The sequence below is a fragment of the Bombina bombina genome, chromosome 5 (genome assembly GCF_027579735.1).
Source record: "Bombina bombina isolate aBomBom1 chromosome 5, aBomBom1.pri, whole genome shotgun sequence".
Classification (NCBI taxonomy): domain Eukaryota; kingdom Metazoa; phylum Chordata; class Amphibia; order Anura; family Bombinatoridae; genus Bombina; species Bombina bombina.
In genome coordinates this window covers 985,097,920-985,121,837 of record NC_069503.1, presented here as the reverse complement: position 1 = coordinate 985,121,837, position 23,918 = coordinate 985,097,920, and the positions used below count along the sequence as shown (strand labels likewise).

Below are 23,918 nucleotides of genomic sequence, written 5' to 3'. Positions count from 1 at the left end.
TTGTAAATTATAGGTTACTGTGACGTCAAGAACAAGAATATTTTTGTGTATAAAAAATAACCTTTATTAGTATCTTTTAAAAAGACAGCTTTTGTGGATGATGATGCTGCCCTCGAAAATTAAAAACACTCTCACTGTGTTAGTTGAATTAACAGCATATGCTCTTAATTTTAGAAAATTGTAACTGATCTTAGTACAGCTTTCAGCAATAGATTTCAGATGAGCAGTGTACTAAAGAGTCATACTTTATCACAAAATCCTCTTTGGCATTTATTGGCTCTTTAATAGTATCCAAATTATTGTGCCCATATATATAGAAATCTATATGTTGTTAATAGATATATGCTTAAGCTCAGTAAATTCCTGCTTGTAATATAACAATCTAAAACTTCTGATATATTTAGGTACCACCAATCTATTGTGTACCTATGGAGGTGACAGCCTATAACAAACCAATAAAAAAATGTAATTACTAATCCAGATAGTTTGTTTAAACCACACACTGTGGTGTATAAATCATAGAATAGTGTGACAACAAAATATAATGTGTTTTATTGTGGCTGATTTTCTCCATTAAATATCACTGGTTATGGTGATAATGCTCATTAAGTAATACCTAGGACGGTATTCTTAATACTGCAGGGTGTGCAAAAAATAGCCTTCTCAAATATATTTGAGTTAATCAGTTTTTTGTTACAAATCATAATCTATTATATTTCCAGCTTATAAAATTGTTACTGCCCACTAGATTGTATTATTCCACCAAATAAAGGGCTAGTGAATTATAACTTGTAATATAAGATTAATAAAAAATATATAGAGCGTTATGTAGCTTGATTAAGTCTAAGCTCTAGTTAGAGGCTAGTTCTTTGTTCCGTATGTGTTAGCTAGTGCTAACTGCTATTAGTATTATAATACCTCCTAAGGCTGTAACATAAATCAACTTAAGAGAAAGAGAACCTATCTCTCTATTTCACAGTAACAAACACCAAACCGAAGCTAGATTGTTTGTGCTATGTTTAGCTAAACTCAGTTAAAGTATTGAGCGTAAATACATATATCTGGCATAAGAGCCTATTCAGAGCTGAAGCGGCTAAGTCTTATATTAGTATTATTGATTAAGCATGCTGGTATTCTTATATTTTAACAACGAGTGAGGCTGATTAAAAGGGGTCTCCTTTTAATCAGCCTCACTCGTTGTTAAAATATAAGAATACCAGCATGCTTAATCAATAATACTAATATAAGACTTAGCCGCTTCAGCTCTGAAGTATTGGATAGGAAAACCCTATCATCTGACAAGAAACCAAAAACTAAAGGGTCTATACCTACGGGTTTGACATTTGTAACTGATTTTAGTTCCCAATACAACCAAATATGTCAGATTGTCAAGAAACATTTTAAGATGTTAGTTGCAGAAGACAAACTAGTACACTGTGTGCAAGGAGGGTTAAGGTGCTCTTACCGAAGGAATACATTTTTGGGTAAATTTCTCACTCAGACAGTTCTGAAGAACAAAGACAGGAACACAAACTCATGGTTGACTTGTAAGGGGTTGTACAGATGTGGTAGTACTCGGTGTAGGGCCTGTGACTATGTGGTAGTATCTGATCATTTTAAATCTATGGTTAGAAATCAGAATTTTAGCATTGACCATTGTTTGAACTGTACGTCCAATTATGTAATATATTTGATTACATGTGAACAATGTAAAATACAATATGTAGGGCTCACGACCCTTGACATTAGATCAAGAATCAGGGAACACCGTTCCACAATTGGTGTTGGAAAAGCCTCCACTCCATCGGTGCAGTATTTTGTGCAAAGGCACAATAAGGAATTAACTAGCTTTAGATGGCAGGCTATTGTCAGGGTGCTGCACCCAAGGAGAGGTGGTGATAGGTTGAAACTCTTGAATAGGAAGGAGATGTTGTGGATTTTCAAATGATCCACTAGGGTGCCTTTAGGATTAAACTCTAAGTATGATTTAATTAATTATTGGGAGTAGGCATCCCTGTGCAAAGTCGTGTGTTCTTTTAATAATTGTATTGACTGAATCTGTAGGACCCTTCACTGTTCACCCTTAACATTAACTACTTTTAATTCCATGTTGTTTTTGCTTTGTTTTTTTACAATACTACTCTATCGAATATGTGCTATGATTCTATACTGTATAACATTATGATTAATATTCCTTGAAGATATGATCCACACTTAGCATGTAAAGTGGTATGATGTTAGACTTGTGGTGTATTAACTAGCACACAATGGGTGTATAATATGTATTCAATCTTGTATTGGATGTTGCTATGTTCAGAGTGATACACATTTATACACTCATATATGTATATATGGTTAGATATCCATGAGAATATATATTTTTGTATTTGGGTTGAGTATAGTCAATATGTATACTGGCAGTGATAGAGATAACGAGTTCTAGTCTGGAGAGTTGCAATAGAATATCTCTTTAAGACTCAGGTGTTCACTAATTACCTTTGTGTTTTTATCCAATTAACTAGAAGCCTTTTTAAGTGTGTATGCCACTTGAAATGTTCATTTATGAGTTTTATGCTACAGCTTTGTAGTGTAAAACTCATAACTACTGACTTTAAAATGCGTTAGGAATCTTGGCGGTAGAGGGTGTACCGCTTACTTTTTGGTCTCCCAGGACAAACTCGTAATACCGGCGCTATGCAAGTCCCATTGAAAAAAGCCTTTACGAAATTTACGTAAATTGGTTTGCGTTAAGGCCAAAAAAAGTGTGCGGTGCCCCTAAACCTGCAAGACTCGTAATACCAGCGGGCGTAAAAAAGCAGCGTTAGGACCTGTTAACGCTGCTTTTTCACCTTAACGCAAAACTCGTAATCTAGCTGAAAGTTTTTAAACAGTTTTATACTGGACTTTTATACCAGTATCTGTGCATCTTATTCTTTATAGTGCAGTTTATATGAAAATGCAGTTATATGAAAATGAGTGTATACTGTCCCTTTAAGGGGTTAGATTACGTTATCCTAGGACATTTACAAGAAATTTAGAAATGACAGCATATAAATATGTGCCACAGATTGCGTTTCTGAATGTAGACTAAGGTGACCAGGTGTCCCGTATTGCCCGGGACAGTCCCGCATTTTAAAGGTCTGTCCCGGGTCCCGGGTGCCTCCATTTATTGTCCCGGAATGACTGACTGCTGAAACTGACAGCACTGACAGCCGCACTGACAGCCAGCTGATTGACTCACTCTCACTGGTCTTAGACTAAGTTAGTCTCCAGGGCGGGTAACAAGCGGCTTCCCGCAGCGCCGAAGATAGATAGTGAGGTGAGACTCCAGACAACATCATCCCAGGGGGCCAGACTGCAGACCAGAGGCGCAGGATATGAATTTATTTTATTATATGCAAGATTTCCCCGGCGGACCCACCCGCCCCCCTCTGGGTTGCTGTCTAGTCTAGTCTCTACACTCTTTCTAGCTCTATATAATGCGAGCGATACAGCCAGCGGTATGGACTACTACTGACCGTGACCTGGCCCGTGGAGGACGTTAGTGGAGTCGAGACGAGACCGGTGGAGAGAGTGACTGCTGTTGCTGACTTGACTGTGCCTGTGACACTCCGTTGGACTGGAGCTAAGCATTAGGTAAGTTAAGTAACGCCATGACCGCTGATTCATGCAGGCAAAATGTACAGCTTTGCAGTTTGCAGTCACTCCAATGACAACATTTCCTCCTAACCTAAGGTAAATCAAACGGTTCTCTCCAACCGATAACCGTTTGATTTACCTTAGGAGGAAATGTTGTCATTGTTTGTAAAAGGGAAACGTGCTGAAGGGACTGCTGGGTATTAAAAAGTTGCTACTGTAAGCTACGAGAGGTGTCCGGGCAATACTTGGTGTGGGCTGAAAGACTTGGCATTGGGGTGCATAGATACAGGGCCTGTATGCACCCCAATGCCAACTCTTTCAGCCCACACCAAGTATTGCCCGGACAACTCTCGTAGTGGTGCTTACTGTCCTGCACTTTGTATTTGCCTGTGAGCTCACTAAAATCATGTGAGGAAGTTGGTATAATCTACATTTGGAAATATGATGACCCTCAGATAGGGATATCTAGTTCCTCCACTGCCACAAAACTTCAGTGGAGTGCTAATGATGTCTGAAAGACGTCTAACATTATTGAGATTAAGCGGTATTACAGATATGTGTTTGGCTTTTATTACTTCTATCACTGCTTTCTGACCATTTATTGGGCCATGCATTCTAATGAATAATTAAGTTGTTTCCCTTATGACCTCACCATGTTTAGTAAGCTTCCAGCAGCGGTTACATGTAGTAATATCCATAATATGATTATATAATAAGTCTCAAGTGATTATATATTTGATACACAATCTAAACCACTTTTATTAGTCTTTACTTGGCCTTTGCACTGTTTCTATTGCTCAGTAAAATATAAATATTCACATGCAATATAATGTGACAATGTATACATGAAGAAGTTTTCACACAGAGGGGGTTGCGGTCCAGAGGGGGGGGGGGGGGGGGGGGGGGCGGGGCGGGCTTTCCAGGGGGGGGGGCGTCCCTGAATGGCAGTTTGGATATGTGGTTACCCTAATGTAGACACGCGTTGATAAACTGTGTTAACCAATAATGGGTTTGTCTACTTTCTCCAGTTAGAAACCTATTTTATAAAGGGTATTTTATTGTATCTGCAATATATATGCAGTGTACATGCTCTTCAATCATCACGTGTTTATGAACACATATATTGATAAGTAGGATTTACAATACTCACTGAATGAAATCAATGAATCATGATTTAACAGCCTAAGAACTACTCATTGCGCATGCGCATCGCGCTCAATCGCGTAAATAGGAATATTACACTTCAAGTAGCAACGCCTCCACCAGACGTTACAACCAATCACTATCCTATGTAGGATCTGCGACAATCATGAAGAGCTACTCAGAAAAACCCCCCCGCGAAGAGCATAAGTTCTGCGCATGCGCACCCGGCATGCACTGCGCATATGCACTATATAAACCTACCTCTCAATTAGCTCGGCCTCTTTTTGTCCTGTTCGCTCATTTAGAAGGTGAGGTTGTTCGCTCTTGCCCTTGGGTTTAGTGGGGCGCGGCGAGGTTTTGTATTGATACGATTGTTGTATCTTTTTTGGCCTGTTTTAGTTTTGTGCTATTATATATATTTTTTTTACTGTATATAACTAAATACCGAGGCGCATGTGCCTCTCGTTGAGGCTTATGTATCTGCAGTGTTTCTATGATTTACTCTTATGTTAATGTTTGGCAAGACTTAAAGGGACGTTAAACCCATATTTCTTTCGTTATTCAGATAGCGAACTCAATTTTTTAAACAGCATTCCAATTTACTTATCTAATTTGCTTCATTCTTTAGATATCCTTTGTTGAATAAATAGCAATGCACATGGGTGAGCCAATCACACGAGGCATCTATGTGCAATCAGTAGCTGCTGAGCCTATCTAGATATGATTTTCAGCAAAGGATATAAAGAGATAAAGCAAATTAGATCATAGAAGTAAATTAGAAAGTTGTTTAAAATTACTTTCTCTTCCTAATCGTGAGAGAAAATTTGGGTTTCATGTCCCTTTAATCAAACTAAAAGCATGCATATTTTTTTTTTTTTTTTTTTTGTTTAGGATGCTGTGGATTTTTTTTAAAAAGCAGTACAGTATTACATGTATAGTCAATACAATGCGAACTAATAGTTTTATAGACAATGTAATTTAAATGTTTGTAAGTTTTGTACTAATGGCATCCTTTATTGAAAATCTAAACATAGGTGTCCTTAGACGTATGCAGTGTCAATGGCTATGATTACTTTTAAAGTAAAGGACAGTAGCTTGGTAGCAGTGATGAGACTACACAGACCTGTTCTGAAACCTGAGGACAACAAATATGTCTCTGAGCTACAAAACCTATTTTGGGCTCTTCCCATCCCCCTTTTTTTTATTTGCACTAATGCAATATTTATAACAAGCTTTTAATGTTTTTGTGTGAGCAATTTTTTTGTATAGTCGTGGCATGGTAGCTAACCATTTTATTTAATTTTCTTTCTAGGCTATTATGTGCTGCAGAGACTTGAATACAGGTGAGAAATTGTATCTACATTTAAATTGTACAGTTTCCCAAACACTGCCTGGTCTTGTGCCACAACGATGATTCTAAGAACTCTCTCTTTCTGAAATGACTGGAGATAATTTCACTTACTGAGTGGCATTTATGCTAGCTCGTTATACCAGTAAAAGGGACAGTTATAGAATTAAATCAGCAAAGTAACTTTTTTTTAAGTCATTTTGCTATTTTTGTCTAAGTTTACTTTTTCAGTTTTGGTAAATGCTATATTGCATTGTCTTATTAAAGGGACACTGTACACTATCTTAGCAAACATTCCGTAGAGCCATTTATATAGCCTATCTGGGGGTGTTTTTGTAAAAATGCATATTTTTGCTGATTTTCGGGCTCCTAACCAAGCCACAAAGTTTGATGTGTACTGATGTCTACACACTTCAGATCAATTCTATTTGAATACTGGGCCTTTTCATACGCAGGGGAGTATCTGCATATTCTTTAGTGTCTTTAATATGCAGTTAAACAAACTGATTTATACTGTTCCTTTACACAAGATTGTTGTCCCTTTGCAACTTGTGATAAGTTGCTAAATGTCATTACTCCTAAAAATGGACACTAAGTTGTGCTAAGTCCAAGTGTATTACAAACTGATTTAACTAAATAAAAATGAGTTTCTCTAATCTTTTTGTAAAAGAACAGCGTTACTCAACTTATCTGCAAGTGAAAGTAGATCACTAACACAGCGCCTCCTGCTGCCCACGGCACAGCATTTCTCCAGTGAGGTTTCCACCTTAAGCTGTGCTAGGATCTGACACGCACGGCTATTGGTCTAGAGGTGGTCACCACCTTGAAGAAAGCGCTGTGCTGTGGGCTATCACAGGTGATATCTTAACAGGGTGAGTGTAAATGCTCTTTACACGACTGAGAAACTTTTTTTAGTGATGGTAAATTATAGCGTTTGTTATACACTTTGGCTTAACATCACTTTAAGCAGTGCTTATACAAACCCTGTGAAGAAGCAAAATTGCTGTCTACCACCTTGTTTTAACATTTTCTTTACTAAAAGTGCATAAACTTTCAAATTATGCTGTACAGTATATAAATATTTTTCAAAACAAGGGAACTTTAATTCATGACATTTTAAATTACTTAATTTGTCATATTTAACATAGTAATGGTAAACATGCTGATCCTCCGCCCACATATAATAATTTTATTAGCTGCGCAATGACAAATCCGCCTTCAGGCAATTGTGCGGATTGTCATTGCTCAGCTAAAGTATGAGATGTGGGCAGAATAACGTTGCAATGTTTACCATCACTATATTGTAAATATCTAACAAATTTAGTCATTTAAAGATTTATTGAAAGCTCCCCATTTGAATATTTGAGGCACAATCTGGAAGGTTACAATACTTTGCATGTAATTTGGATTAGTGATTCCATTATGCCTAGCACCATCTTCACAGGTCGATAATATGCAATATTTGCTGTTGGTTCTGGGCACTCAAAGCTACCGCTTTTCAACAGACTTCCTCTTATTTTGTAAGGGCATTTTTAATAGAAGAAAACTAAACATTAGTCTAAAACTGTTCTGTCTTGATTAGTTCTTATGTTGACTTTCCTGTAACTTTAACAAGCACCCCTCTAAAATCTGATTTGCTTGAGTGCACAGTGGGAGACTGCAAAGTAGCCTTAGAGCTTCATGCATGGTTTCAAAACTAGGTTTTAAACTTTGTTTCTAACTCTCACAGGTCATCGGCCAAGGAAATGGCACTGGTCAGCTGTTGCAAGTAAGTCTTGTGTATTTACTAAAATTTAAAGGACCACTAAACACAAATTGTATTATGTTCAGTTCAGAACCCCAGTCACCCCAGAACAAAAGAAGCCTTTTTAACCAATCAGAAACTAGTATTCGGCTATAGCGCAAACTATTTAAACATGTGCATCTGAAACTGGGAAAGCCTACCCATTGCTCTTGTGGTTTAGCACTGATTCAACTTAATTACTAGTTCAAATAAGGGTTCTGCTATCATGATTGTAAAGTGTGGATTATCAGTTTTGCATCAAACATGACAGAGAATCTTAGGTAGCTGGGTGATGTAAAAAAAAAAAACGCATACATTTGGTAAGGTATCGCAAACTTCCCTGGGATTGTGAGACTAGCACAATTTAGAAGGATATAACAGAAAAAAATTCCATTACAATGTTTCACTATCAATGATATGAATTGTCAAAATGTCGTTAATGTTCCTTTAATATAGCGTTCACTAATATTGTAAGGTCCTAAACTCCAAACCTGCATGTGAGCACTATCATTTTAACTTGGTTTACTGTTCATATGTATTTATAAAAATGTCATTTCTCAGTTGCCACTATAGCAATTTCTGTAAAATTACTGAAGTCATGCCTGATCTATGATGATTAAAACAGACAAGCATATATCTGAATATATTGATGCATCTTAAGTACTGAGACCAGGCTACCGTGTGATAAGTCTTACAGTGTCTGTGGTCCTAAATACTAAAAAGTTCTTCTTTACAGGGCGTCTTGTGTTCGAATCTTTAAGATCGTCAAGATACAGCCAGGTATGTTTTGTTAATTGAAGTTTAATACTTTTTTTTTTTTGTGGGGGGTGGTCATGTTTTAGCTGGCATACATTTATAAGCAACTTTCCAATTTACTCTGCTTAATTCAGTTTCCTTTAGAGAGGAGCAAAAGTGCACTACTGAAGGCTAGCTGAACATATCAGTAAGAAAGGCATAGGTGCAGCCACCGCTGGATCCCTGCTCCTGAGCCTTATTAACAATGAACTAAGCTAGAAAGTTTAAAATGGTATGCACTTAATGAGAAATTGTGTTTCATGCTAAATTATGTTAGCTGTAAATGTGACCAAGCTTTTAATGCTTGGGGTTCTCACTGGTTAAAGGGACAGTCAACACCAGACTTTTTTTTAGAGATGATCTCTTTAGTACCCATTTGCCAGTTTTGCGTAACAAACACTTCTCTGATTTAACTTGTATCTAAGCATCTTCTGACAGCCCCCTAATCCCATAAATCAATAGATAATAAAGTGTAATTTTAGCAAATTAGTGCAGTGTGCCACAATCCAGTTTACACAAACTAGCTCTCCCCTGTTGTGAAGAGCAAATAAAAAAAGCATGTGATAAGAGGCAGCAATCAAGGGCATAGAAATTGAGCCTTCCTAGGTTAGCTTTAAACTAAATACCAAGAGAAAAAAGCAAAATTGGTGATAAGAGAATTGGAAAGTTGTTTAAAATATGCCCTACTTGAAACATGAGGTTTTTTTTTTGCTTGACTCCCTTTAAAGGGAGTCAATCCTAGTGTTATAAAGCTGGTTTGGCACCCATGGGAGCCATATTTACAGTACAGCTATGGGCTAAGAGGTGAAAACGTCACCCCCTTAGCAAACATTGTTTAGCCATGGGCTGCAGTTAAGAACGTCTGAAACAAAGGAGCTTTCATACATAAGTATGTTATACTTAAAGGGACACTGAACCCAAATTTTTTTCTTTCGTGATTCAGATAGAGAATGCAAATTTCTAATTTACTTTTTTTTCTTCGTTCTCTTGCTTTCTTTGATAAAGAGGGTATCTAAGCTTATTATGGTTCAGAACCATGGAAAGCACTTGTTTATTGGATGAATGTATCTACCAATCGGCAAGAACAACATGTTCAGCAAAAATGGGCCGGCATCTAAACTAACTTTCGTGCATTTCAAATAAAGATACCAAGAGAATTTGATAATAGGAGTAAATTAGAAAGTTGCTTAAAATTGCATGCTCTATCTGAATCACAAGATAATTTGGGTTCAGTGTCCCTTTAATGTATGAAAGTCCTCTTGATTCTTCTAAATAGAATCAAAACTCTTATAATTTTAAAAATAGTGTGTTTGTGCAATTGTAATAACATTTTAAAGGGACACTGAACCCAATTTTTTTCTTTTGTGATTCAGATAGAGCTTGCAATTTTAAACAACTTTCTAATTTACTCTTATCAATTTTCTTCATTCTCTTGCTATCTTTATTTGAAATAAACCATCTAAGCTTTTTTGGGTTAAGGACTCTGGACAGCACTTTTTGATTGGTGGATGGATTTTTTCCACCAATCAGCAAGGACAACCCAGGTTGTTACCCAAAATGGGCTGGCATCTAAACTTGGAGCATGAATTTTTAAGCAACTTTCTAATTTACTCCTATTAAATTTTCTTCTCTATCTTTATTTGAAATGCAAGAATGTATCTGAATCACAAAAGAGAAATTTTGGGTTCAGTGTCCCTTTAAGCATCTAGCACTAGAGTTTATAAGCTTGAGAATTGATTGCTGACTTGTAAGAATAGCATACATGGAATTGCACTGGTCATTGGCATGTTCAATGCTCGTATAGATAGGAGTTGTAATGTGTAATTCAATCTGTTGGAAATGGAAGTTAATTTTGGAATTTCAATATGCCTATTCAGTGATGATTGACAATAGTCAAGCACGTACCTGAAGTTATTGATGAAGCAACAATTCTGAGAATAGGTCACACTTTAATAAAAGTAAACTGTGGTAAACTTGTACATTTTAAAATCCTGTCTTTCTTACAGGGCCCATCTTGAATAGATGCCTTCAGAATGAACCAGATTTCCATAGTCAGGTAATGTTCTTTTTGTGAAATTTAAATGCTAGGACTACTGCATGGTGGAGAGTAGATTAAGCCTTGCTCCACATGATGACCTAATGAGTCTCGTTTGTCTGAAACCATTTGAAGAACAAACTTAGCATGGTGGAGTTCTGATGGAGATAACACATGTGTGAGTGGACTTGCAAATGCCAAAAGTATTTAACTAAATGTATTTATTTTTACCCCCAGGCTTTCCAAGTGGAACTTGCAACACTTTAATGCAGGTATGTCTACTTGTTAACTAGCATGGTGCTAATCTTATCCCTTTGGAAGGATAGTAATATCTGAACATCTGCAACAATCAGTGTTTAGGGGGCCTTCTACTCATGGAGAACCTTTTAATGCTTGTGAAACTCCTGGTTATTAGCTTAATAAAAAATAAAGTAATTTTCACCTTGGCAAGTGATGGCATTATTGTGGGGGTTTAAAATCAGTCTGAAAGGATGAATAAATTGACGCATCATGTGGATATTTCAAATGACAAGAAATCACCAAATCCCTGATCAGACTGGTTTTGCAAGGCTAACTGGTACATATGGTCATTCCCTGACAACTTTTAATTTTTCTTATTTTTCTCTCTAGATCCTTAAGTGGGACCACCTGCCTTGTGGAGAAGGCCTTAATAAACAAGGTATGGCCTACTTTCCTTTGCATCTATCCTGTCCCTGTGCCCTAATGATGAAACTTTCACATGTCCGACCCATTGAACTGCAACAGAGCCTGTAAAGGTGAACCCACTGTTGCAGTCAGTGGGAAAGGAAGGATGACTTGTTCCAGCTGAACTGTCTGATGGGGCTTTTGCTCAGTGTTAAGGCATTGTACATATTCAAATCTACATTATCTGTCTACACCTTTCAGGATACACTTCCATGTACCAACATGTTTACTTCAACAGTGTGCAACTGACCGCCATAGCTTGCATTAACACTTCACTTATCTTTTTCAGGTGTCAGATTCTGCAAACTTAACTACAGGTAAGAAACTTGTGTTAATGTTAGAAATCTAGACCGGTCAGTGGCTTCCCATTTTTTAGTAGCTGCATTGTGATTAATGGACAGTGTTGGACGTACTAGGTAGGGCCTGCTCAGTCATAACGGTTCACTTAGGTCAGCCAACACATCCCTCCTCTCAGTGCCAAGAATAAGGACAAACTCAGGCTCCAGAGCATTCTGACACGCTGCCCCTACTTTCTGGAACTCTTTACCATGCCCAATCAGAGGCACCGTCCTTACAGACTTTAACACAAAACTAAAGACCCACCTCTTCCATCAGGCATTCAGTCCGCTTATCTGACCTTCAGAAACTCCTAACTTTTATGTCTTATGTTGGTATATTTGTAAAGTGCTTTGAGTCTCACAGGGAGAAAAGCGCTATATAAATCGCAAATTATTATAACCAGTCAGCCAAGCAGGATTTTCTTTTGCATAAGGAAACCCCTAACTGGTCCTGAAAATTCAGAGTTTCTTTACATTATAAAGTTGACACTTTATTTTAGTGAAGGAAACCTAGTTTAATCAGGTGCCTCTTGTATGGTAGCTTGGTCCCCTTGAATACACTATAGTATGTGTAGCAAAAAGCCACTATGCTTACTAGACTTGAGACAATTTATATAAAGTATGATCTGAGTTTCCTAGTCTGCTTCTGATGCACCTTGGCCAGTGATGATCTGTATACCGCCCCAGTCTGATCAATGTGACTGAGTGGTTTGTTCTGAGACTGCCAGTTTGGTCATGGCACAGGCACACTGTAGGTAATGTGACTATGTAGTAACATGCATTTTTATTTTTTTAGATGCACAGCCAAGATCCCTTCTCACTACCGTGTCACACTGGCCTGGTAAGTGTTTGCTGAATCATTAAGTCATTGAAGATATTGCAGTGATGAGTCAAACTAGCTCACTTTGACATTAAGAATGAAACGGTTTGAACAACTGAGCAGATTATGATTAATCGCTAAGACTATTTCCAATTGCTTTGATACTAAAATTTTGCACTTCTTCTTTTTTAGTGTTTTTGAAGAGATGCCAATGTGTTACCAGGTATGTTTTTTTAACTTAAAATAATTTGCTCTCCTTTGAGGACATGGCTGTAACAATTAGTCCTACTCATAGCATGCAATTTTTGTAACTATTCCAATTTTACTTAAATGTGTGGTAGTTTAAAATGTTGCTCCTTTGTCTGAACTTAACTAGGTAGACTGGAGCATTCACATGTATTGTCTTGACATCTAATTACAGCTTACATATACATATTGCTCATGTGCAGTCCTAAGCCTGCTTGGTTTCTTTAAAAAAAATCTTAAGTGTTTAACTGAAGTCAAGTGATTCATTTAGTAAAAAATACTTTGTTACTTTACAAACCTCACTAAAAGCCTTGAATACAAAATGCACCTGTGATAAGGCAGGTCACATGCTAAAATAGTACTGCAATCTGCTGACATGATGATCATCTCTTGGAATCTCGTTCGGCTGAATGTTTCTGTTGAGAATTAATTACTGAAGTCAGTATGGTGGCTAAAAATGTCAATACTGCTTGTCTTGCTGTTCAGAATCTGCTTGTAATCAAACTATTCAATCTTTACAGGAAAAAAGAAGATTGTTATCAAGATCTTTTTAAAGGTAAGACTCCACTCTACCTTTGTCCCTTAAAGGTACATGAAACAATTTTTCATGATTCAGATAGAGAATACAATTAAAATTTCTAATTTACTCCTATTTAATTTGTCACTCTTTGTACCCTTTGTTGAAAGAGCAGCAATTCACTACTGGTTTCTTAATGAACACATGGCTGAGCCAATCACAATCAATATATACAGCCACCAACAGCTAGAAACTAGGTTCTCTGCTGCTCCTGAGCTTGCCTAGATAAACCTTTAGCGAAGGAAGCAAATTAAATTGAAGTTGGAAAATTGTTAAATTTTTATCTATCTGAATCAGATGAGAATTTTCCATTTCATGTCCCTTTTTAAACAGACATTTTTATTTTTTTTTCCATTCCCAGATTACAACTAAGTCTAAAAGGTTGAATCTTTAGAGACTGTAAAGTCAAAATTAAACTTTATTCAGAGCATGCAATTGACCAGGTTTCCAGTTAACTATTCAATTTTGTTTTCCTGGAGTCCTTTGTAGACTAAACAGGTCTAGCAATGTTGTGTGCACTACTGCCAAATGGCTAAAGGACTACTACATGCTACAATTTAAAGGGACGTTAATCCATATTTTCTTTCAGGATTTAGAGAATACAATTTAAAACAAATTTCTAATATACTTCTGTTATCTAATTTGCTTCTTTCTCTTGATATTCCTTCCTAAAAAGCATATCTAGAAAGGCTCAGATTGGTGGCTGCACATATTTGCCTCATGTGATTGGCTCACCCATGTGCATTGCTATTTCTTTAACAAAGGATATCTAAATATTGAAACAAATTAGATAATAGATGTAAATTGGAATTTTGTTTAAAATTGTATTCTGTCTGAATCATGAAAAATTATTTGGGTTTAATGTCCCTTTAAGCTTGGTTTTTACAAAAAAATTTAAGCTTTAATTGGCATTACCTTTACCTTGGTAGCATCTGTACCTGAACTATTGATTTAGATTTTAAACTAGCATAATGTAGCAGCAATGAATTCTATCTGGGCTTTATTTTTTTGGGATCTCTAGTGATGAGTCATCCACTATACCCTGAACTGACACTTGCGTTGGTAATGACCACGATCGTCGCTATACTGATATAAGATCCCACTACTGTTTTGTGGTGTTGGGGCTTTCCTGGCTACCCTTTAACCAAATGTATCGCTTATCTTTCCAGATTATCTGTAATACTGCCAAACCCCCAGTGAGCTGCCTGAACGAAGTATTCCTGACTTCTATACTAGGTTAGTTCTTAATTTCTAAACTCCTCTGGTTCTGAGCTATGATGAGGTTTTACCGCCCCAGTCTGATGTCTATGACTGAGTGGTACATTTCTGAGCTTATCTAACAATTCTTCAGATGAATCTTTTTTGTAACAACCTACTGTAGTGTTTATACTTCGTATTTATTTTTTTTTTCAGCTAAACAAGCACATCCAGGGAAATGCTGCATGTAAAACAGTGGTAATCTTCAGGTCACATGCTATCCAAACCCTTCTGCAGAAGTTGAGATGAAGACTTGCTACCTCACTGGAGGATATATTAATGGCACGAATATATCTTTATAAATTTGGATTATCTTTAATGTGATATCTTAATAAACTGTCAGATTATCAAATGTGTGTGGTTTTGTCCCCCTCTTTTTGTCCTTATGTCATGTGTGGAAAGTCCATGATCTCATACCTGTCTGGTTCCATTACATGAGGCTTAATCAGATTGGCTCTGGTGCTGGATGAGTGTATCTGAGGCTATAAACTACTAAACTAAAGGACAGTTAAAATGTCAAAATATATACCCTGTGGTCTGGTTTCTTACACGTTTTATGTCACAATTTTGTTTATTGTGAAAAGCATATGTCCCTGCTTATCAACAAGCGCCCTAAGAAATTGATAATAAAAGTAAAATAGAAAGTCTAAAATCATTCTCTATAAAAACTGAAAGACAAATTGGGTTTAATATCCCTTTGTGTTGGCTATGCAAAACTGGGGAATGGGTAATATCTTATTGTAGAGCGCCAACAGATTCCACAGTGCGAATAGGTGGTAAAGGATTATCCATTTGGACAATCCCTGAGTGGCTTAGACTGTAACCCTTCCCTGCTGTGCCTGATCACCTTTTTGTCAGTTTACTTTATAGTCTATTTTAAAAAAAAAAACTGACAGCATGCTTATTTGGAAGTTTACCCCATCTTTGCACAAGATTCAGGGAGTTAAAGGGACACTCAGGTTAAATTAAATTTTCATGATTCAGATACTGCATGTGATTTTAAACAACTTTGCACATTTTTTTTTTTTTTTTAATGGAAGTAAATTGGAGTCTTGAGTCACCAGATTCTACTGAGCATGTGTAAATTCAGACTATACGTATATGCATTTGTGATTGCTATCACATGGAACAAGGAGTTATACATAACTGAAATTTGTTATAAAAAAAATTATTCATTTGAAGTTCAGTTGAAGTTCAGACTAAGGGCTATGCGCCCCTGTACGCCTCAGCTCGCCTGTGGTGGTGCGAAAATACCCGGAGGTATTCGGCATCGCAAACGAGCGCAATTATGCGCTCGCGTGCAATCCCTCCTGTGCACAGCCAATCACGCGTGGGCAGGAGCTGTCAATCTCCTCGGTCTGACTAAACCGAGGGAGATTGAATTTTGCTACATTAGAGGTGGCTAAGGAAGCAGCGGGTCTGGTGACCGCTGCTTGATAAAGAACAGCGAGCAAGTTCTTGAGAGAACTTGCTGCCGTATGGGCTAGATTTATTAAGCCCATAAGTGCTATTGCATTGTCTTACCTTGCATTTGTTGATTATGCAAATCTACTGTTAACTGGTCCTTTAACCACTTTTTGCCTTACCTGAAACTTACACAGCATCAGGTTAAGAGCCCCTGAGTTGTGTGTCCAGCAACATCTGATCAAAATATCCCAGCCAGTAACAGTCAGAAAATCCATTCTTATGTCAGGAAAAATACCTAGCCACTCCAGACCTATCAGAGTTAAAGTTTTGGGCTTTGACTAAATGGATGGTGAAGAAACCCAGCGTTTGTAAGTGCTGGAACTAGAACCTCTATCATTCCCTGGCATTGAGACCATGAGCCCTCATATAAATAATGTAGTGGCAACAGTCTTGGCACCTTATTACCACTTTTATAACTACTCTTTCTTATCCTCTGCTTTAATGTCTGATGGGGAAGTGGGAGTGATATTTAAAGGGCCATTATACACATTTTTTTCTTTGCATAAATGTTTTGTAGATCTATTTATAAAGCCCATAAAGTTTTTTTTTTTGTTTTTTTTTAAATGTATAATTTTGCTTATTTTTAAAGAACATTGCTCTGATTTTCATACTCCTAACCAAGCCCCAAAGTTTTATTTGAATACCGTCAGCTACCTTCTCCAGCTTGCTCCTGTTTGTGTAAAGGGTCTTTTAATATGCAGAGGGGGGAGTGTCTTATTTCCCACTTGCAGTGGGCTTTCCAGCTGCCTTTTCAACAGCTAAACTGAAAGCTTCTAAGTACGTTTTTAAACCATTTTATACTGTATTTTTATATCGGTATCTGCAACTTATTCTTTATAGTAGTGTCTTACATGCAGTTACGTGAAAATGAGTGAATACTGTCCCTTTAATGCTTTGTGGTATCTGCTGCTTCCTGGTGGCCAGGTGAAGTATTTCCCATAAGTTATGAATGGATTTTGTGGCCGTTTACTGCCAAGAGAGAAAATGTATTGGCTAAGCATAAATTGTTTTCCCAGGGATTATGAAGGATATATATGAACAGCTGCTACAGTTAATTCATGTTCACAATGCCCAGTGTGCCCCCCGAAATAACCCCTTGCATGACAGGCTATATAAAAAGGCCCCTTTATGAATGGAGGCGACAGAGCACCACAGCAGAGCTGTTAAATGTCTTCTCTCTTCCTGCCCACTCCAGTCAATCTCTTTGCCTATGTTATAGCAAGGAAGTGGTAAAGTTAGGTGTTAGAAAAAGTTTCAAGAGTTTATTTTTTTAAGTAGTGCAAGATTGCGTTGCTTTGTCCTACGGTGTAGCCGTAGTTCATATCAGTCTCTTCAGTAGAGCAGTGGTGGCTTTAGAGCAATGGGAACTTGTGGGACATAATTCTCACTGTGCCTCCCATACTGATGCTGCCCTAACTCAGAAAATACTGAGTAATATCCCTCAGATTTTTAACTTATTTCACAGGTCCACGTGAGGGAAAGGACCTCTGAAACCTGGGAGCTGCCTTTGCTGTCGGGCAGAATATGAGTTAAGTGCTAACTTTTATTTCTGGGGTTAAAGGAAAAAAACTCAGAAAAAGTAAGTCCACGGCCCGTCCTGTTACTTAGACAGGTTGTTAGTATGTTATAAACTTCAGACACTTCTGCACCTTGTTTTTTTTCCTTTCTCTTCTTCAGTGGAATGACTGGATTGGGAGGGAAGGGAGGAGATATTTAACAGCTCTGCTGAGGTGCTCTTTGCCGCCTCCTGCTAGGCAGGAGTTATATTCCCAACAGTAATTAATGATGATCCATGGACTCATCGTGTCAAGAAATAAATTTATCAGGTAAGCATAAATTTTGTTTTCATCCAAGCGGCCACACTAGAATACAATTTTATAAACTTACTTCCAATGAGAGTTGGGTTCTTTTAAAATGTTATTTTTACATTGGCTACCTTGGGTTTTAAATGGCAAAAATTTTTGGGATCTCCAACCCTTGCTGGACAATTATACCAGCATAGAGCTGTTAAAATATTTTACATTTTGAAACACTGGCCTGTGGTAGTGTGAAAAAGAAGGTTTTGCCCAGAACCTGACATGGGAAAAACCAAATTTATGCTTACCTGATAAATGTATTTCTTACTTGACATGGTGAGTCCACGGATCACCAATTACTGTTGGGAATATCACCCCTGGCCAGCAGGAGGAGGTAAAGAGCACCACAGCAAAGCTTTTAAGTATCACTTCCCTTCCCACAAACCCCAGTCATTCAACCGAAGGAAAGGAGAGAGAGGAAAATAACACAAGGTAACTGAGGTTTATATAAACACTGTCTGAAAAACAGGGAGGGCCGTGGACTCACCGTGTCAATAAATAAATTGATCAGGTAAGCATAAATTTGGTGTTCTTTCTTAGGGAAGAACCTTTCTCCCAAAAGAAGCATCAGCTGAAGCAAAAGTATCAAATTGATAGAATTTAGAAAAAGTGTGCAAAGACCAAGCCGCAGCCTTGCAAATCTGTTCTACAGAGGCCCCATTCTTGAAGGCCCAAGAAGACACCCTTAGGCGTTATCTTAAGAGGGGGGGGGGGGTGTCACTTAGGAATGACGTACTCATAGTTTTACATCATCTTACACAGTATTGCTTAGAACAAAAGAACCTTATTAAAATATGAGTAAAAAGGAATATTAAGGAGTATTTTTAATAAGTGAGGAGTTTTAGATAAAAAGTATATCTGGGCGCATCGCAAGGCCATTGGACAAATTATTGAGATAACGTGTTCAGCTTATAACATCAACATATTTTCTCACAGCATAATAAGCTGTTATAATAAACCAAAATGGATGACTAAAGACAAAATGGAATCAGTATTGCTATATATTCTAACAAAATAACACTAAAAATTGAACAAATATATAAAAGGCACAGAAAATTGGTAAATCTATTAACAACAATATAAGCCTAATACTACGGTATAACATGAATCTATTATTATTATCAGGTATTTGTAGAGCGCCAACAGTTTCCGCAGCGCTGTAAACATAGTCAATATACAGGATAGCTTTTGCAGGGATCAAGTGGGTAGAGGGCCCTGCCGAGAGTTTCACTGTTGTAGTTGGCTCTTATGAAGGCGATCTGCAAACAGCTGGGCTCATAGGCTTACAGTCTAAGGGGTTCAAGGGGAAAGCAATGCAGTTAGGAAAGGTTAGTGTTGGTTGTAAGCATCCCTGAATCGTAGTTTTTTTTAAGGAGCGCTTGAAGCTGTTAAAACTAGGGGAGAGTTGTGGAGCGAGGCAGAGAGTTCCACAAGATGGTGGCCAGTCTGGAGATGTCCTGTAAACGGGAATGTGAGGAAGTAGAGGAGGAGATCCTGAGCTGATCGAAGGGGACGGGAGGGAGAGTATCTGGAGACAAGTTCTGAAATGTAGGGGGGAGCAGTGCAGTTGAGAGCTTTGTATGTCAGAGTGAGGATTTTGTGTTTAATCCTAGAAGCAAGAGGAAGCCAGTGAAGGTATTGGACAGCAGATGAAGATCGACGTGTAAGAAAGATGAGCCTGGCAGAGGCATTCATAATGGATTGTAAAGGAGCTATGCGGCAGCTAGGTAGACCAGAGAGGACGGAGTTACAGTAGTCGAGGCGGGAAAGGAGGAGAGAGTGGATTAAAATCTTAGTTGAATCTTGTGTAAGGAAATGTCTAATTTTAGCAATGTTTTTTAAGGAGTCTATGTGAGAATACTGTAGAGAAATGTATTCACATTTACTGCTATAATATATAGACAACATTTAAAAACTGAATAGGCCAATAGGGCACAATTTGTCACTGCACAGTCTCTCCAATACTCTCTGTCTACCTCACAGCATCCCCAAACTTACTGGTCTATCTGCACAAAGATCCAACCAGCCCCCTATCTACCCCCAAAAAATGCTGCATCTTTCTCAACCTGCATAGCTAGCTTCGACAGTTTCCTGCTCTGTACACTCTCCACAGTGAAGCATAACATGGGAATAGCACAAGTATCTCTGGGTGACCTCTGATCACTTTAAGAACAGTCTTTGTCCTCTTAGAGCTCCACCTCCCTCAGACACTCTGCTTCAATACCATAGTCCATTTGCAGTAGGGGTGTTTTGCAAGTGTCCATCTGCAGGTACATGCTGGAAGTACGATGGTTTGTTCATGGGGTAGACAAGGAAAGCAGATGGATCCTCATAGCAAGCAGACACTCAAGTCAGATGGAGTCTAAGAAGAAAACAAAACAGCACAAGATGAGCACACACCCTGATACAATCACAATTATGTCCAACAAAACTTCTTTCACCTTTTTGTAAGCATCACAATTTCCTTTAAAAGCTTAACTTATCCTATGTCATTTAAAACCAGTAAAACATTGTGGCTATATAATACAAACCAAATAACATAATTTATGTAAGAATTTACCTGATAAATTCATTTCTTTCATATTGGCAAGAGTCCATGAGCTAGTGATGTATGAGATATACAATCCTACCAGGAGGGGCAAAGTTTCCCAAACCTCAAAATGTCTATAAATACACCCCTCACCACACCCACAATTCAGTTTAACAAATAGCCAAGTAGTGGGGTGATAAAGAAAGGAGTAAAAAGCATCAACAAGGAATTGGAATAATTGTGCTTTATACAAAAAAATCATAACCACCATAAAAAGGGTGGGCCTCATGGACTCTTGCCAATATGAAAGAAATTAATTTATCAGGTAAATTCTTACATAAATTACGTTTTCTTTCATGTAATTGGCAAGAGTCCATGAGCTAGTGACGTATGGGATAGCAAATACCCAAGATGTGGAACTCCACGCAAGAGTCAGGGATAAAAAATAAAGACAGGGAGGGCGGAGCTGGCAGCTGAACAGGGCAGACGTGTTTATACAGAGCTCCTGAGATTGACCCTGCTATAAACCTTTTATTCCAGGATATGGTAATCTGATCGGCCCAATTATGAGCCCAATACATTGAAGACCACTCGGGGTATGTTTGGAGACCACCCAAGCATATGCCTGCATCAGGTGCACTTGCAGACCACCATCCGGCCTTAGGAAACATTGTGGCTTTTGAGGCCTTCAATACAGTAGGCCCTGTTGGAGGTAATTGATATCGGAGAAGCTAAGGTCCTAAACTCGACATATGCACAGCCACATCCACAGCCAGAGGACTATGGCTAAACATCTATAGGCGATCACTGGGAGCTGCAATCCTATGACTTGCAGATAACTCACTCTTTGAAACTTTTCAATAACATGGCAGGCGCCATCTTACCTACGCAGCGCATAATACCGATGCAACAAAGCTGGCTCTAACAACGGAATGGAGCATCTGGACAAAGGACTGGTTTCCTAGAAGGCCTACAAAGAACCACGCAATAAAAGATGGGAAAACCTTATCTGGCCAAAAATACGACTTCGTTGTGCACAAGCCCTTGTGGAAATGCTCCTACATCTTACTTAAACAGCAAAGGACAGCAATCAACGTGCCCGGTGAGGTCAGCAGCGCCAGAGGCCATGACTTCTACAGTCCAGCACAATCTGTGCAATATTGAGGTTTCCCGGCTGGAACGGTTTGTGAGCCGCAGCGTCAAGCAAGCCGGGTGTGATGTTGCTGGATCCATCACGTGGATCAGGGAAGCTTCCAGCTATGGTTTAAGTCGCTTGGGGCAGCCGGAACAGCGAAGCTACAGTGCCTCTTTTTTACAAGATACTGTCTTTTGAGGGATGGACACCCTGACTGGCTGGGAACTTTCATGCGATTCTATTTAGTTATATACGCTCTCTATGATCTAGCCCTCCTTAGGAAACGAATGTCAAATATCACTTTAGTTTCTTCCCCCTAATAATGGGTCTGCAGCCACGACCTTGACAAGTTACGTGATACCATAATAGTTTGTGCTGCACCTGTTTGTTGATTTCTTTTTATTTATACATTTTCATTATTTATTCTTTTCTACATATGTTTTGCTTGGTTGGTCTTTCTGTCTTAGCAATGTAAGTCCTTAGTTTGAGACGCAGTATGCGCGTCTATTAATATGAGACAGTCCCTGTATTTGTGTCTCCTTCCCTCAAACAAGAGTCACGCTTTGAGGAGTAGGTTAGTAATGCTCATACTACGCTATTATTCTATTCCAATCTAAACCTAACTGGGAATGTAATATAATTGATTGGGGTCTTTATGTTGCCCTATCTAACAGTTTGCTATTCCAAGTTATTTAAGAAAGTAGGGTTGCTTACACTTGTGATTCTGCTCCATAGACAGCATGGGATCTAAATTTCAGGTTTCTGTTTGTACACTCTAGTATCAGTACTTAGTCAATGCGTATTCTTTTAACCCCTTAAGGACCAGCGACGTACCCTGTATGTCGCTGGCCTTTTTTTGGGACTTGATTGTTTTATAGCGTGGTCTTGCCACCAGCGTTGAGACTGCTCTATTCCACAAAGCCTGCTGGAGGGAGGGAATTAATAGCGTGTTCTTGCTAGACTTGTGCTTTTATGTCCTGAAAAAACCCTTAACGACCAGTGACATACAGGGTATATTGTGGTCATTAAGGGGTGTATCCCTGTATGTTATCAACTCCTCAGGAGCTAGTTATGTACAGTTTATCCCTATGTTGTTTATTATCCACTTAGACTCCTCAAGCCCTTAAGTTACAGTTTCCAGTGACCAATAATACTTTCTGCTTCAGTTGTTTTTATTTAAATATTCCTGTTCACTCTGTAACTTTTAGTCTTTTTAGCACTATATTTAGGCATAGCACACAGAGTTGTAATTTTGATGTGTTTTGTCTTTGCTGTATGCTGCTAATTTATATGTCTGGGGTATGAGGGACCTTTAGGGTTTCACATATTTTATATACTGTTTAAGCTGGGTAATGTGTCTGTTTGATACTGCGTATGCTGGGTATTGTTTGTGTTAAGCGTAGTGTATGTTAGGTGCTGTGTGCTAGGGGCAGTGAGTATTAGGTGCTGTGCGTAATAGGAGCTGTGCGTGCGCGCTAGGTGCTGTGCGTGCTGGGTGTGTTAGGCACTCTGTGTGCTGGGTTCTTCATGTGCTATACAATGTGTGCTAAGTTCAATGCGTGCTGGATACTCCGTGTGCTTGGCAAGGTGGGTGCCGAGTGAACCGTGTGTTAGGTACAGTGTGAGCTAGGTAAAGTGGGTGTTAAGCACAGCGTGTGTTAGGTGCAATGTGTGCTAGGTGCAGTGTGTGTTATGTACAATGTGTGCTAGGTGCAATGCGTGCTAGGAGCAAGGTGTGCTAGGTACAAGGTGTGCTAGGTACCGCGTGTGCCAGGCAAGGCGGGTGCCGGGTACGGCATGTGCTAAGCGCAGCATGTGATAAGTACAACGTGTGCTAGGTGCAATATGTGCTAGGTGCAATGTGTGCTAGGCAAGGCGGGTGCCGGGTACGGCGTGTGCTAGGTACAAGGTGTGTGAGGTACAGGGTGTGCTAGGTACAAGGTGTGCCAGGTACAAGATGTGCTAGGTTTAGTGTGTGCTGGGTACTGTGTGTGGTGGGCACTAAGTGTGTTGGGCACTAAGTGTGCCGGGCACGGCGTATGCTAAGTACAATGAATGGTAAGTACAGCGTGTGCTAGGTATAACATGTACTGGATATGCCGTGTGCTGGGTGCAATGAGAGTTGAGTGCAATGAGTGCTAAGTTCAGTGTGGGCTAGGCACAATGAGTGCTAGGTACAGTGGGTGATATGTATAGCGTGTACTAGACACCATTTGTATCTCATTTGTCCTTGGAATTTTTTTC

The 23,918-nt window shown here is 38.7% G+C and overlaps 1 long non-coding RNA gene and 6 other non-coding genes across 7 annotated transcripts; all 7 read left to right on the top strand.

The window, feature by feature from the left end:
- The first annotated feature begins 5,061 nt into the window (after positions 1-5,061).
- Positions 5,062-15,038, top strand: LOC128661049 (uncharacterized). The gene is made up of 13 exons (XR_008402602.1): positions 5,062-5,090; positions 6,095-6,125; positions 7,860-7,898; positions 8,650-8,693; positions 10,715-10,764; positions 10,981-11,015; positions 11,374-11,422; positions 11,738-11,765; positions 12,583-12,627; positions 12,799-12,829; positions 13,374-13,408; positions 14,599-14,665; positions 14,843-15,038. It is a non-coding gene; the product is annotated as an uncharacterized LOC128661049 (long non-coding RNA).
- Positions 6,185-6,252, top strand: LOC128661907 (small nucleolar RNA SNORD26). Its single transcript, XR_008402677.1, has one exon. It is a non-coding gene; the product is annotated as a small nucleolar RNA SNORD26 (small nucleolar RNA).
- LOC128661922 (small nucleolar RNA SNORD22) lies at positions 11,462-11,586 on the top strand. The gene has a single exon (XR_008402691.1). It is a non-coding gene; the product is annotated as a small nucleolar RNA SNORD22 (small nucleolar RNA).
- On the top strand, positions 12,443-12,511 carry LOC128661914 (small nucleolar RNA SNORD31). The gene has a single exon (XR_008402684.1). It is a non-coding gene; the product is annotated as a small nucleolar RNA SNORD31 (small nucleolar RNA).
- LOC128661905 (small nucleolar RNA SNORD29) lies at positions 12,664-12,730 on the top strand. Its single transcript, XR_008402676.1, has one exon. It is a non-coding gene; the product is annotated as a small nucleolar RNA SNORD29 (small nucleolar RNA).
- LOC128661910 (small nucleolar RNA SNORD30) lies at positions 13,225-13,294 on the top strand. Its single transcript, XR_008402680.1, has one exon. It is a non-coding gene; the product is annotated as a small nucleolar RNA SNORD30 (small nucleolar RNA).
- On the top strand, positions 14,697-14,765 carry LOC128661919 (small nucleolar RNA SNORD31). Its single transcript, XR_008402688.1, has one exon. It is a non-coding gene; the product is annotated as a small nucleolar RNA SNORD31 (small nucleolar RNA).
- Positions 15,039-23,918: the final 8,880 nt, after the last annotated feature.